Source organism: Neovison vison, chromosome 3, assembly GCF_020171115.1.
Source record: "Neovison vison isolate M4711 chromosome 3, ASM_NN_V1, whole genome shotgun sequence".
NCBI lineage: Eukaryota > Metazoa > Chordata > Mammalia > Carnivora > Mustelidae > Neogale > Neogale vison.
This window is the reverse complement of record NC_058093.1, coordinates 10,435,756-10,450,966: the sequence shown is the minus strand read 5'-3', so window position 1 is coordinate 10,450,966 and position 15,211 is coordinate 10,435,756. Positions and strand designations below refer to the sequence as shown.

The following is a 15,211-nucleotide window of genomic DNA, read 5'->3' as shown; positions in this document are numbered from 1 at the left end:
TGAGAGAATAATTTCCAGTCAACTCATGGCCACCAATAACCCACCTTACATTACTTATACATCATGGCCTAATGTTTATGTCCCCATCATTGCTCTCCTTATCTTGTATCTGTTCTTTTATTCCAAACTAGAAATTGTGTTATAGCCCAATTACATCAATGGGAATTGATACATACTTATTAAACTTTAATGTAACCAAGCATCGGACTTAAAAGTACACTTTCTCCTATTTTGATTTAAAATGTGGATGTAATTCTGCCTGAGTCTAGAAGTGTGCCCATAACATAATCTATTCTTTCCCTAAATGTATTTATGTATCTAGCAAGTAAGAATCAAGAGGAGTGGAAAGGCAGACTAACTTATAACCACTTTCTAAAATTCACAACAAATTTTGGTTAACTCCTAACAGTTGGTAGACTAGTGCACTTCAAAAAAAAAATGTTCATTATTTGAGAACTCGGAGTACAGACTTTGCTTATCTTTAGCAAAGATGCTTTAAAAAAAAAAAAAAAACCCAAGGACCATATTCTACCTGCCCATCTAAATATGCCCAGCCTCAGTCCCAGTGTCTTTGACAATTGTTTTCAGACCAGACTCATCTTCCACTCCTTGAACTCCATGCCGGAGAGTTCTTGGGATATGTCGTGATCTTTTTAACTCAGTGGTTCCATTGACATAGTCAGATTCCTCATCTTTAAAGACCAAAATATCTCCTCCTATATAAATTCTTTTCTGACATCCTGGGAAATTGGTCACTTCCTCCTCTGCAGGTCCACTTCTGCTTTTATTTTCTGTAAGAATTTATCACATAATACAATAATTATCTGCCCATATGAATGCTACCATTAGACTCTGATCTCCTCCAGAAATGGCACCTCTCATGGATCTCTGTGTCCCTGACCCTCAAAACACAGTAACCAAAAGGGACTCAGTGAGGGTTGGCTCCATGAATTATTTGAAATAGATAATTAAATTTTACTAATGAATAATAAGTATAAAAGCCTGTAACAGAATAATTGTGGGTCCTTACCATAACAGTTTCCAACACCAGCTCCCTGCTAATAATGTACTCTATGATAATCCATCAATGTAAAAATCCTGTGTTCATTCATGACTACTGCTCATAGAGAAGGGATGTGAGAAGTCAATCTCATTTCTAGGGTACTTTACCCTTGTTTTACTTATTTGAACAAACATATGAAGCAGTACCCTTGAGAGAATTGATGCTAACCTCCACAACTTGATCTTTCATGTAAATCTGTGCCTGATCAATTCCCTCACAAGTATTGCAAATAGGTCTAGGTATGTCTGACTCTGAGGATGAATGCAGGTCTCCCAGGGAATGTAGTACATAGGCTCATGTAAATTTGAGCACCAGAACCATCTCATGATTCTAAACACATGTACCCTATTACATAGCACAACACTTGGCATATGGTAGATGATCGATGTGAGCTAGGTCAATTAAACACAGTGGTCTTATTTAAATAGTATAATTATCTCCTGTATCTTTCTCTACATTTTCCCCTTTTCTATCCCTAGTCAAAGGCAGGTTCTCTCTTTCAGCACATATTCTCAGCAAGGAACTAAATCCTTTTTCAGAATGATTTTCTATAGTTATTCCTCCTGAGATTAGTTCAGCTTCCATTGCCAGCATTTGATGCCTCAAATAGAAATCCTTTTAGTTTCCCATTTCAGAATTTGCACTGAAATAGTAACGAGTTTAATCTGCTCACACAGAAATAGTATCTTCTCATTGGGCTCACGGCCATTGTGAGCTTTCTTAAATTCACTCTCAAGACTTTGCTAAATGATTTTTCTGCAACACAGTCATAAAACTGCTTGTCTCCCAATTTTTCTCCAACTTTTTTCTTTTCTAAAACTGTTAGTGTTTATATTTCCACAGTCAACTATCATTTACATTTCTTTCCCTGAGATGGACTCCTCAGGCTAAGGATCTGCCACAAGAATGTTATCTTTCTCTTAGCTCACTTTTAAATAGTATGGAGTCACCCTTTTGTCTGTGTCCAGGTAGAATTCAGTGTAATCAAGAAACTGGAAAAGAGAAGTACTTCTTTACATCCTGTTAGTGATGGGTTGTTTGGAAATAATTATACCTGTTATATGAGAAAAATCCTAAACATTTCTCTATGCAAAATTTTATATGAATTCATGTTGGTAGAACATCAGTTTTTAATATATTAGTTTGGACTGCTATGACAAAATACTGCAAATTGGGTGACTTAAAAAACAGACATTTCTCACAGTGCTGGAGACTGGGAAGTCCAAGATCAAGGTACTAGTAGATAGGGTTACGGATGAGAGTGCTTTCCTGGGTACAGATGGCGGCCTTCTCACTGTGTTCTCACAGGAGAGAGGGTGAGCCAGCCCTCTGGTGTCTGTTCTTAGAAGAGCACTAATCTCATCATGAAGGCCCTGCCCTTAAGGCATATTTAAACCCAATTATCCCTCAAAGGTCCCATTTCCAAACTACTACACTGAAGAGCTTCAGTATATGAGGGGACACAACTCCATCCATAGATTAACATAACCTTATAAAAAGAATAAATTAGAGTTCAAACTCAGCCAACTCACTCTTCCTTTATAGTGAATATCTTTATAATTCTCATTAAATTTTGATCAAAATTTCTGAAATGGTAAAATGTTTTAAATGACTGCTAATACAACTAATGACATTTGAGTTCTTTTTTTTGCAAGGAATTACTTTTATGAATTTTATAATTCATTGGATTTTGAGATATCACTACTGAAAAAATTGTAAGAATGACAAAGCAAAATAAAATGAAGATACAGAACAACTGGAATTCCTGTATATTGTCAGTGATATACTGAAACTGGTACTCATTTATATTCATTTATAAGAGTGAACAGGGAGATACTAAAAATAAAAGTCTCTCAACAGTAGAATGGATGAAAAAAAAATTGTGGTGTAGCCATGCAATGGAATATTGCATAGCAAGAAAGAAAGTGAACGGATATCCCATAAATGAATCACAGACATAATCAGTGCGCAAAGGCAGCTAGACCAAGGAGAATGCTTCTTTTTCACTTATATGAATTTCAAAAACTGATAAAATAATCACTGCTGATAAATATTAGAATAGTTATCATCCTTGAGTGGGAAGAGGCATGAGGAGTCCTCTGGGGCTAGAAGTGTTCTATATCTTGATCTGGGTGTTGGATACAGCAATATGTTGTACATTAAAATTCCTCAGGTATACACTTAAGATATATGTACTTCATGGTACACACATCACACCTCAATAAATATAAATTTTAAAAGAGGATTGAAAAATATGGTTAACAACCTGACCCATATTGTAACCCAACAAATGCCTAGACAATGGTGAACCCTGTGCTCCTCAAGAGTAACTCACTGCTTTGTCCACTGACTTCTCCAAAAGAAGCCCTTATGAAATTCCACACACATGGAAGCCAAATCATGACCTCAAGGCTCTCTGGGAGCCTTCATCTAACTATGGCAATAATGCACTTTTCTTACAAAATTAGGTTTCCATTTTGCCACTCAGCTCCAAAAATAAGTAAGTCACTGTATAAAAATCTATACATATAGTCTGTGTCCAAATTTCATTTATATCATTCAAAATAGAACGTTTGAGAGGAAAAGGAAATACTGTTAATAATTACTCAGGGACGGGTGCCTGGGTGGCTCAGTGGGTTAAAGCCTCTGCCTTTGGCTCAGGTCAAGATTCCAGGGTCCTGGGATCGAGCTCCGCATCGGGCTCTCTGCTCAGCGGGGAGCCTGCTTCCTCCTCTCTCTCTGCCTGCCTCTCTGACTAGTTGTGATCTCTGTCTGTCAAATGAATAAATAAAATCTTAAAAAAAATAATTACTCAGGGACACCATTCTTAAACCACGATTGTCTTAGATGAACTGGATGTGTGGTCATATTTTGTACAGGTGGTAAAACTATAAAGAAAAGCAAGGAAAACAACACAAATTTCAGGATGGTGATTTCATTTGGACAAAAATGAGGTTGCCATGAGGAAGGAACACAGGGATCTTCAAAGTTTCTCTCCCGATTAACATCTCATATGTGTGTGTGTGTGTGTGTGTGTGTGTGTGTGTGTCCATCTGCTTTTTAAACCACAAATATGCATTTATATACTCCTCTACACACAAAAAAAATTCATAATAAATTTTTAGGTTAGGTTTAAAAGCAATCACAAAACCCAAAATTAAGGTAACAGGAATAGGTAGAATATGGCTTATGCTTGCCATGATGGTAAAGAGTTCAAGTCACTGATTGGTGTTTGGTTATATCCATATTTTTTATAGGAAATAGGATTTATCAGTGGGCATGAATAAGGAAGGGGCAGTGCCAAGGTTTTCATGAGTGCAGTGCCAGCAATTTGTCCAGAAGGCCATGGCTAAGGATGTATTTGATACCCCAGTCATCTGGGATGAGCTACTTTTCAACCACCATGTCTTCAAATTAATCTACATTAAACTTACTAAAGCCCCACTTCTCAATGATGTGATTTTCTGGAGGCCAGAGAGCTTGAACTTGGCCCTTCAACCACATGCTTCTTGTTCAGCAGCTTGATCAATATGGACTCTAGCCACTGTATTCTAGGGCTTTCTGAAGGCACCCCACATACCTGTCTGCAGCCCCTTGGTTCCAGCACAGGACAAAATCTTGTTGATATGGATGACATGGAAGGGGTGAAGTCATACTTGGATGTGAAAGCCATATTTGCCACAGCCTCTCTACGTGTACTTTTTGGAACAGTTAGAGGAAGTCTCCAGGACTTCAAAAGAGAGTTGTTCATATTCATCTAACACTATATGGCCAAGGTGTAGGAACTCATCTGCTTTTGCCTTCTTCCATCCTGGGTCAAAGATGTGGATCTGGGCGTCAGGGACATCTCTACAGATGGGAGACTTTGGATATGGCTTGTTCTTAAAATATTTGTAACACCAGCAAGGCGGTGACCCATAGCAACACTATAAGATTCTGTGGGGTCCCAAAGGGAGACAAGAGGTTGTATCCACATTTTTTTTTTGTAATGTCTTTGTTCGGGAAGGAATTCTTTTAGGCAAAACCACTGGTTATTTGGGCTACAATTTTATTTTTTTTTAAAAACCCAAGTTTTAAATATTAAGTCAGGCGTTGTTCTTTGGGTATAAATATGAAGAAGCTTCAGGTTAGATACTACAGATACGTTATAGCCCAAGCAGATTCTCAGCTAACATTGAAAAGTATGATGTTGATTTTTCTCTTCCTCTTTCATCCCTTTTCCTTGAAGATAGTGGCATGGCCAGGGGCCAAACATGTGATAGGATCAAGGAAGTAGCAATGTGGTTGGTATATTATTACATATAAGTAGTTGAGCACATAAATACATATGTTTATCATAATAGGAGTCAGATTCTCAATGAAATACAAGGTTATATTAGCTGCCAAGATAGGGAAGAGCTATTTTGGAGAACAGGAAAGCAAGCATGTTGAAAGGTACAAATGTCACACAGAGTTCAGTGGCCATTTGAGCTTTGTATGGGTTTCTTATTACTGCTGTAACAAATTACCAATCATTTGGTGGCTTAAGACAACACAAATTTATTGTCTTCAATGCTAGAAGTCAGAACTCTGAAATGAATTTCACTGGGCTAAAATCAAAGTGTTAGCAAGGCCATATTCCTTCTGGAGGCTCTAGGAGAAAATCTTTTTCTCACATTTTCCAGCTTCTAGAGGCTGCCTGCATTCTTTGATCGTGATCCATACCCTTTACCCTTCAAAACCAGCAGTATAGCATCAAATCTGTCTTTTTCTCTCTGACCTCTGCTTCCATTGCCACACTTCTTACTCTGCCTCTACCTTGGTTATTACATCACCTTCTGTGAATCTGGTTTGAGACATGGGCATCTTTGTTGGGAAGGATTATTCTTTCTATCACATGCTATGACTCTATCACATGCTATGATAGCATGCTATCACATGCTATGAATAGTAAGAAAAAAAAATTGTACTTTTCTATGGCTGCTGGGGAGCCAAGGAAGAAGGAAGCAGAGGACTTGGCTTTACCAGGACTATAATTCTGCCAACCCTGGAGGGAGAAAGGGAAAGAAGGCAATTCTAGTGATGGATCTTAGAATCTTAAGTTGTACAGGAAAGAAAGAGAAGAACGGGTGGATGTAGAAGGGAGGGCTTTTATCGAGATAAGGCCAATGGGCTAAAGATCTCATAGGGTCAAAGAATTGCTGAATGGGTTGGCTACAACAGGCTAGTAGATGCGAGGAGTCAAGATTTCAGCAGTGTTCATTCATGATATGGATGAAGTCACATTATGAATGTGGTGTGAAAGGGAGCCCACAGGAAAGGACAGCTAAGTTGGGAAAAAAAGAACATTTACTGGATGCAAGGGCATCACTTCCACTTATTTTAGGAAAGCTGTAAAAAGGGAACTCATAGAATCAAGGAGGTGAAGGTGATGTCTGTCAACAAATGCAGACCATGGCACCAGAGTGAATTTTTTTTTTTTCCTAGCAGGCTTACTTTTCTGATTCTGTAGATTTGGCTCATTAACAGAACCAAAAGCAAAATGGGTATTATTAGAAAATTAAAATCACTCTATACTAAAGCTTTTCATGGACTTCTGTAAATCTGGGTTAGTGTAATGAGCTAAATTGTGTCCCCCAAAATTTATGTGTTAAAGCTCTAACCTGTACTAGTTCTAAATGGGACTCTATTTGGAGACTGGGCCTTTAAAGAGGTAATAGAGTGAGGCAGATAGACTGGGCTCTAATTCCATCTAACTGGTGTCCTCATAAGAGGAGGAATTTGGACACCCAAAAAGAGAAAGAACAAGGATGCACTTACACAGAGAAAAGACCATGTGAGGACAAAGAGCATAGGCAAGCATCCATCTACAAGTTGAGGAGAGAGGCCTCAGGAAACCGAACATGAAACCTCAATCGTGGACTACACACACGGGTTCCACAACTGTGATAAAATTCTTGTTGCTAAGCCATTTGTCTGTGGTATTTTGTTATGGCTGCCCAAGCAAACCAAGGTACCTAGTTTGTTTTAGAGATTATGATTTAGAAAGTGTTCCTAATTTTAACACTACTTTTAGAAAGTGCTTTCTTTCTGGAAAGTTCTTTTTTTAGGATCTCAAGATTCATTCTATCTTCCTTTGTCTTGGATTCTCTGAATCTTAATGAAGAGGGCACTGAGAAGGATTCATGTGAGGGGAGGAGAGGTAGGTGGTGACCCATTCCCCAAAGTCTGGGGCCACCAGTCTTTGTCTCAATACACATGGATGCAGGCTTGGTACATGGAGCCTATTTTGTGAAATGCTCATCAGCAAGAACACACACCAAGTCTTTTCCACAGTCTGTGTCTTGGAAAAGTTTGAGTGCAAACTGGCAGTAATTTAAGAACAACCTAGGAGTCCAAGTTCTTTTCTGCCTTCCTCTACCACATGTCTTCCTTGTGGCAACTGATTTTCCATTGGCAGGCAGACAAAGGTTTTGTCATATTTGAGTTAAGGTGTTCATGCTAAAACATCCAGGAAAACAGCAGAAGAGGAGGTTGTACAGGCCTAAGCAGCAAAAAAAGCAAAACAGGTAAATTAAATGTTCTATAAAAGATGGCTTGAAAAAATGACCCACATTAGACTACAAAGATATTAAAGAGGCAATTTTGTCTATTTGGAAATATTACAATGGGAACATAATGTTGTGTCTCTGTGTAGTTCAACTTCTGCTTCTTAGCTACCATGACATTAATTTGTAGTAACTTTCTACTCTCTCCGATCTTGAAGTATTTATAGAAACTACCAAGCTTTTGGCCACCAAGCAACTTGTGGATTTCATGTACAAAAAATAAAAGTGGAAACTGGCCAGTAAACTCAACTTGAATGAGAGTTTTGGTGTTGTTTATTTCCCATGTCACCAATCTGACTCATCATTGGTAGCAGAAATCTTTTGTAAGGATCTGCACCTGGTGCACTCAACTGAAGCAGCCCACCTGCATGGTTCAATGTAACAACCTTAAGGACAACATCTGCAGCATCCATCAGATAGTACACTCCATCTTTATGGTGTCCCATGAAGCGTTCCCACTGTTCCACCAGCTAATGCACCAGATGCAGGGTAAATGCTCTAATTCAGAACATGTCTGGATGCCCATTTGATGCCCAAGAGGCTGTGTATAAATAGTAGTCCTGCCACAAGTGTCTGCCATTGCCAAAAATACATGGCAAGAGAAGTGCGTGTGTTTGAATGCTTACAGCACAAAGGGGTACATGCATTTTTTAAAAAGATTTATTTATTTATAAGAAAGAGAGAGAGAAAGAGAGCACAAACAGGTGGGGGGGGGACAGAAGCAGAGAGAATCCTGGAGCAGACTCCATGCTAAACCCAGAGCTTGATCCCAGGACCCTGAGATCATGACCAGAGCTGAAATCAAGAGTTAGCCTCTTAACTGACTGTGCCACTCAGGTTCCCTGTGTGCATGTATTTTTAAACAAGTATCAGAGATAAAGGCATAATTATTGCTCTCGTCTCCTTCACATTAGAGTCTCCTGCACCATGAGAAAACAACCAATCTTAAGATACAACATACAATCATAGAAGCCAAGTCCTCCATTTTACAAATGAGGCCCAAAAACTGTTCCATGGAAGCTCACAATTATTTCTTAGTATTTGATCAAACATACCTGCTAGAAGTTTACAAACCCAATGTCCCACATGCTTTCATTCAGTGAGCCTGTGTAAATATACATTTTGTCTGTAAAACCTACATTTTAGGGGCGCCAGGGTGGCTCAGTAGGGTTAAGCGGCTGCCTTCAGCTCAGGTCGTGATCTCAGGGTCCTGGGATCGAGTCCCGCATCCGGCTCTCTGCTCAACGGGGAGCCTGCTTCCCTCTCTCTCTCTGCCTGCCTCTCCATCTACTTGTGATTTCTCTGTCAAATAAATACATAGAATCTTTAAAAAAAAAAAAAAAACCTACATTTTAACAAGCTCCCCTGGTAATTCTGTACAGGTGAGACATACTGGGATAATTAAGGCCAAGTTCAGTCTTGAATTTTCTCTGGATCATTCAGTCTTGAATGGTCTCTCCCATGGCATCAAGTACCTATGGCTTCAATAGCCCAAAGATCTCTTGTTCCATATAGTTTCATGATAACTTTCTTATTTAAATAATAAATCTTTGGAACTTATGTTGGACCATATCTGCTATAGCATGGCTCACAACTAAGAAGTTTGTAATTATTTATTCAGAAAGCAGTAAAGAGATATATTTATTGTTAATATTGTTAATATTTATTAACAATAAATATTTTATTTATAAAAGTAAGAAACCATAGAGATAAAAAAGCAAAATAGGTAGCACTTGGAACACTGGACTACCTACATTAAAGCAAATGCATTTTAAACAGACAAAATTGGAGTTCAAAATGTTTCCTCTTCTTCCTCTAAAGTCCCAGATTTAACCAGTGTCAGCTGATCAGCATAGGAAGGGACAACATGTCAGGGAGAAGCTACTGGTGTGGGACAATGGAAGGACACCCCCAGGAAGTCAGGAGATGTAGCTATTGACTTCAGCTGACCTACTAGGTAAATCAGGGTTTGATTTATTCTTTTGTTGATCATTGATACCAGGATTTGGTAAACATTTTCTATAAAAGGTCAGATGATAAGTATTTTAGGTTTTGCAGTCACGATCTCTGTCACAGCTATTCAACACTACTATGGTAGTGAGAAAGCAGTCACAGACAATAGTAAATAAATGACACAGCTATGTTTCAATAAAACTATTTGCAAAAACAGGAGCAGTGAAATTGAGCCCTAAGGCTGTAGTTTGTTAACTTGAGGTCTAAACTTAACAATAGGATAGATAAAATGTTTACATCAAATTAAAAGGCATATCATAACAAAATGTAACATTACACCATACAGCACACACACAGACACACACAGACACACTGAGGAAATATTCTTCCAGTATTCTACAACCTATCACCCAAGTCAGCAAAAAAGTCTCTCATCTCTTTGATGAACCAATGAAGTTCTAATATACCTCAAAGCTGTTTCACTTTCATTTTATTTGTCAACATAAATAAAAAAATATCAACAGATACTTATGCCAGAACCACACTTCTTAAAAATAGATATATCTATTCTGAATCAATGTGACTCTAGTCTTTTTTGTCAGGTATAAAAATGTTTAAAACTAGCTGACATATAATCACTTAGATTTTTTTTCTTCATTTTCTTTTTCTTTCTTTCTTATTTTTAAACATTAGAACTCATAACACTTCCCTCTAGTACTTATTTTGCTAATTTACTGTACAAATTAGGATGCTTTGAGCAAAAAATAACAGAAAAGTTCTTTCAACCTATCTTCAAATGTAGAAAGTCTCTTGGTTTGCATAACTGGATGTCTAGAAGACAAGGTTTTAGAGTTGACATTTTCTATGACTTTGGCTCCCTGTTGTTCTCCCTCTGGTGAATGGGGCTTCCTACTGAGGCTGGATATGAAATGACTGGAAATGAAATGAGAAGAAGACAGAAAAGTCCCAGATTATGGAGGATGCATTTTTCCCATAATCTGCAGCAAACCTCTCCTTGATGCTTATTGGCACAGACTGAGTTATATGACAATTTCTCAACCAATCCCTGGGGAAGAGAGGTAGGCTTAACCACAGCTTCACCCTGGAGCATGGGTGGGATCAGCTTCCCCTGAGACATGTGGACTGAGTCAGACATGGTTGGACACCTGAATAAAGAGGGGAGGGAGGAGATGAATAATGAAAACATTTCTGAAGGTAACCACTACCATTTATATTCCACTTAGTTTTTCTGTCAGTTTTATTTTCTTTGCAGCTTGCATATCACTGAGAAGTCATTTGAAACCTTTAGTGAAGAGTTGCTCAAAAAATTTACAACTTGAATAATTGAAAATATTTTCAGATATTTAACTGTTAAGGAATTAATCACAGCAAGCAAAAAATTTGAAACAAACTAAATGTTTAACAATGTTGAAGAAATTATGGCATTGAAACATAAATATATTTGACAAGTCATAAAATATAGAATAAAATAAAAAGCATGTTGTAAAATAGTATTTTAGTGTCAAACAATAAAACAAAGACTACCAGAGCTTTAAAAGGAAAAAAACAAAACAAAACAAAAACAAAAATAAGCCCAAGTATTGTCCATAATCTTACCTTGTGAGGGATCCTAAGGTAGTAAAGAAATCACTGAATAGTGTACTAGTGGGTGACAGTGAAGTGTTTTAAGTGTTTAAAAGAAAAAAAAATTGGTGTTCACAGTAGAAAACTAAGTATTGAAAACTAGTTCTCTTAAAAAAAAAAAAAAAAGAAAGAAAGAAAATTGAGCACCTTGATGGCTCAGTTGTTAAGCTTCTGCCTTTGGTTCAGGTCAGGATCCCAGTGGGGTCCTGGGATCAAGCCCAGCATCGGGCTCCCTGCTTGGGGGGAAGCCTGCTTTTCCCTCTCCTGCTTCATCTGCTTGTGTTCTCTCTCACTGTCTATCTGTCAAATAAATAAATAAAATCTTTAAAAAAAAAAGAAAGAAAATTAATCCTTCAGATATGATGGAACAACTCCACTGTCTGTAAACTGTTGGCAACAAGTGCCACAGCTCACTGATCAGTGGCGTCAGTTAGTTCCAGTAAGGGTCAAAATTCATAGTCTTCGATCAACTTCAAACACAACCAGTTGTGATGAAATCAGAATTCATTTTTGATACCTCCTTGATGAGTATAAATTTTCTATTTATAGCGCTATCAACCTGCATCCCTCAGCAGCCACCCAGGTGCACAAGAGCCACACTAGCATGTAAAATGGGGGAGACTTAAATCGGAGAACTGGATATGCGGGAGATGAAAGAGTTGAGAAATCACAGGAGGATGAGATGACAGACTCACAGGAGGGGAAAGCCACTACCCAGACTCCAGGCTAGAAGGACAAAGGGAAAGTGGTGACAGTGAAACCCAAAGGCCAAGGTCAGCTGACAGAAACTAGGACATTAACAGCCCTGCTACACAGAAACTGGAAGAGTTATTGCAAAAGGCAGAGAGAAGGGAATACAACCCCCTGCCTTCTCCCTTCTTCCTGCCTCCAAACTCATGAAAGCTTCTCATTTGCTAAACCTCAATGAAAGCCAGATGATGTGGTAACAGGAAAACAGGAAGCGCTGTTCACACTGGTCATCCCTTTTATAAAGAAAGAAGAAGGAATGTATCTGATTGCAAATAGTCAAGGCCCAGTACAGAGAAACTGTCAATAAATGTGTGTACAAATAGACCTTTACAAAGATGCTTCTAAAAGGCCATTTACATGGAAGAATGTTAGTCATTCTTTTTCTTGATTATAAGAGTTTCATTTCTTTTCTATTTATTTTATTTTCTTTCAATGAATATATATTACTAAAGTTATTTTTTAAAGATTACAAGTTATTTTTAAGAATTATGTTTAAAAATGGAAGCAATTATTGCAAACATTTAGCCATTATTAATCTTATATAATTATACAATTATGCCATATTAATTTTCAGTATTTTTATTCATGCCCATGTTGTCTGGAGGGCATATACATATAACCCATCATAAGAAATAAACTCAGAGTCTTCAAAGTGGAATATTTGGGGTTTTTTTAAAAGATTTTATTTATGTATTTGACAGAGAGAGAGAGAGACGAGAGAGGGAATATAAGCAGGAGGAGTGGGAGAGGGAGAAGTAGTCTACCCACCTAGCAGGGAGCCAGATGTGGGGCTTGATCCCAGGACCCTGGGATCATGACCCTGGGGTCTTGACCTGGGCCCAAGGTAGACGCTTAATGACTGAGCCACCCAGATAGTCCCAGAGTGGAATATTTGTAAGGACAAACAAGTCATTTTCATATTATTAGCTGTCTCTCATAATAAAACATAAATATATTATCGTATTAACAACTGACTTCTTACTCTTAGCAAGGCTCCCATCTCCTCCCAGGGTAAGGATTGGAAATAAAGAAGTGGTTAAAGGGAAGAAAATCTCATTCAGCCACAGTTGTAATGTAATCTGTGAGAGTATAGCTGCATGGTTGTCACGAGGTTGGCAGTAAACAAGTGACAGAAACATGCTGGTGTACAAAGGTTCCTTTAAAGTACTTATGCTGAGTGAAATAAGTCAAGTGGAGAGCGTCAATTATGGTATGGTTTCACTTACCAACACCAGGGCCTCATGCCTAGAAATTGTGAGTGGATGAGTCTCATGTAGACCTAGAGCATCCACCATTCTATGTACTTGTTACAATAAGGGTTACAGTCAGGGTTGAAGATCACAATCCAGAGAGAACCAGGCCCAGATCTACCAGGAGTTATTTCTGAAAGTGCTTCTTAATATACATACAGAAGGCTTCTGGGGAAGATGGCAGAGTAGGAGGAGTGGGAGAGGGAGAAGCAGGCTACCCACCAAGCAGGGAGCCACAGATACAACTAGATAACTAGATAACACTCACATCAGTGTAAAGAACCCAGAAAATAACCCAAAGACTGGCAGAACAGCTAAATGTAGAAAAGGGGCCGTGTGGAAGAGGACAGGAAGGGCAGAGATATAATTGGGAGACAAATGGACCTGTGGGGCTAGCTGTAGGAAGGAGGGATGCCACGAACATGAGGAGGGAAAAGAGACACCCAAGCATCTCAAATATGGAGAGCCTGAAGGGAGGAAAACAAATGTTAATAACATTTGGCTTTGAAAACCTGGGGAGGTGAGTTTCACAAGTTCTTATAATCCATGGAATTTACTACCTGGAACTTTAAAAATCAGCAGGCTTAGCTCTGGGACAGCAGAGAAAGCGAGAGGAAATGTAGTGTCTGCCTTTAAAGAAACAGCAGAACAAATAACCCCATGGAGATACAGCATAGGAACAGCACTTTGAAAAATGCCTGGGGTATACTGGAAGGAAATTTGTTCACTAATCTCAGAATATGTGCTAGAGGGGCAAAGGTGTTTGGGTGCTTTCTCCAGGAAGAAAGGAACTCCACCCACCCACCCACCTACCCACCCCATCAGCCTAGACACATAGATACTATGGGAACCTGCCAAATAACAACACCATCCACCTAAATTGTTAACACCATTCACCCTGTCCTGTCTAGCATGGCTTTGTCCCCATGTCTCCTGTAGACCTGTCCCTCCAATAGGCCATTGGCTGGAGTTGTTCCAAAGTGATGTTGTAAGTCTGGCAGGGTATAAGCAACTCTGAAAGGGACCAGAACCACTCCAAAGTAACTCCTCCCATGGGGAGAGGGAGAGATAACCACATACACACACCAGTCTGACTAAGGCCCCACCCAGGGCTGGGAGCAGACATCTGGTCTGACTGCAGACTGCATCCACTAACAAAATTTCTCCAGGGCACAACATAGGAAAATAACCCTTTAGTTTAGTGCTACTACATCTTAAGCAAATGCCTGGGCTATCTCAGCTCAAACCCAAGACTAGTCCACTGAAAACACAGGGACCAAATTCTGCCCACAACAAAGAAAGTCACTGAAGACAACAGAACTGAAGGCAAAAGAAGCTCAGCCACAAGAGTAGGGTGCATGCACCACCACCAGAGACACCCATGAAACACCACATTCTAGTGAACAGCAGACACTATGTGGCAGAACACATAGCTGAGTTTCCTATCATATAGAAATTGACAGAGAGGCATAATGAGGAGACAGAAGAAAATGCCCCAAATAAACAATAATCACAGCAAAAAGGACAAAAATCACAGCAAGATTTTTAAATAAATGGAGAGGAGTAATATGTCTGATAGAGAATTTAAAGTAAAGGCCATAAAGATACTCACTGGACTTGATAAGAGAGTGGAGAACTTCAGTGAGACCCTTAACAAAGAGACAAAAAACATAAAAGAACCAATCAGAAATGAAGAACTCAATAACTAAAATAAAAAATACACTAGATGAGATGGAGGAAGCAGGAGGAGGACCCTAAGCTCACCTCATCCCACCGGTAGAACTAGATAACACTCACATCAGCATAAATAACCCAGACTGAAAGAACAAACTCTACAGCTAAAGGTAGAAAAGAGGTCTCATTGAAGAAAGTAAGAAGGGTAAGTATGAGGTTTGGGAGCAAAAAGACCATGGCCATTCAGAGTGGGGAGGGAGCCAATGGTGCAGAGAAGGGTAAAAAATAGA

General features: G+C 38.8%; 1 pseudogene; it reads right to left on the bottom strand.

Moving 5' to 3' along the window:
* Positions 1-4,372: 4,372 nt before the first annotated feature.
* Positions 4,373-13,292, bottom strand: LOC122903469 (annotated as a pseudogene).
* Between the last annotated feature and the right edge of the window lie 1,919 nt (positions 13,293-15,211).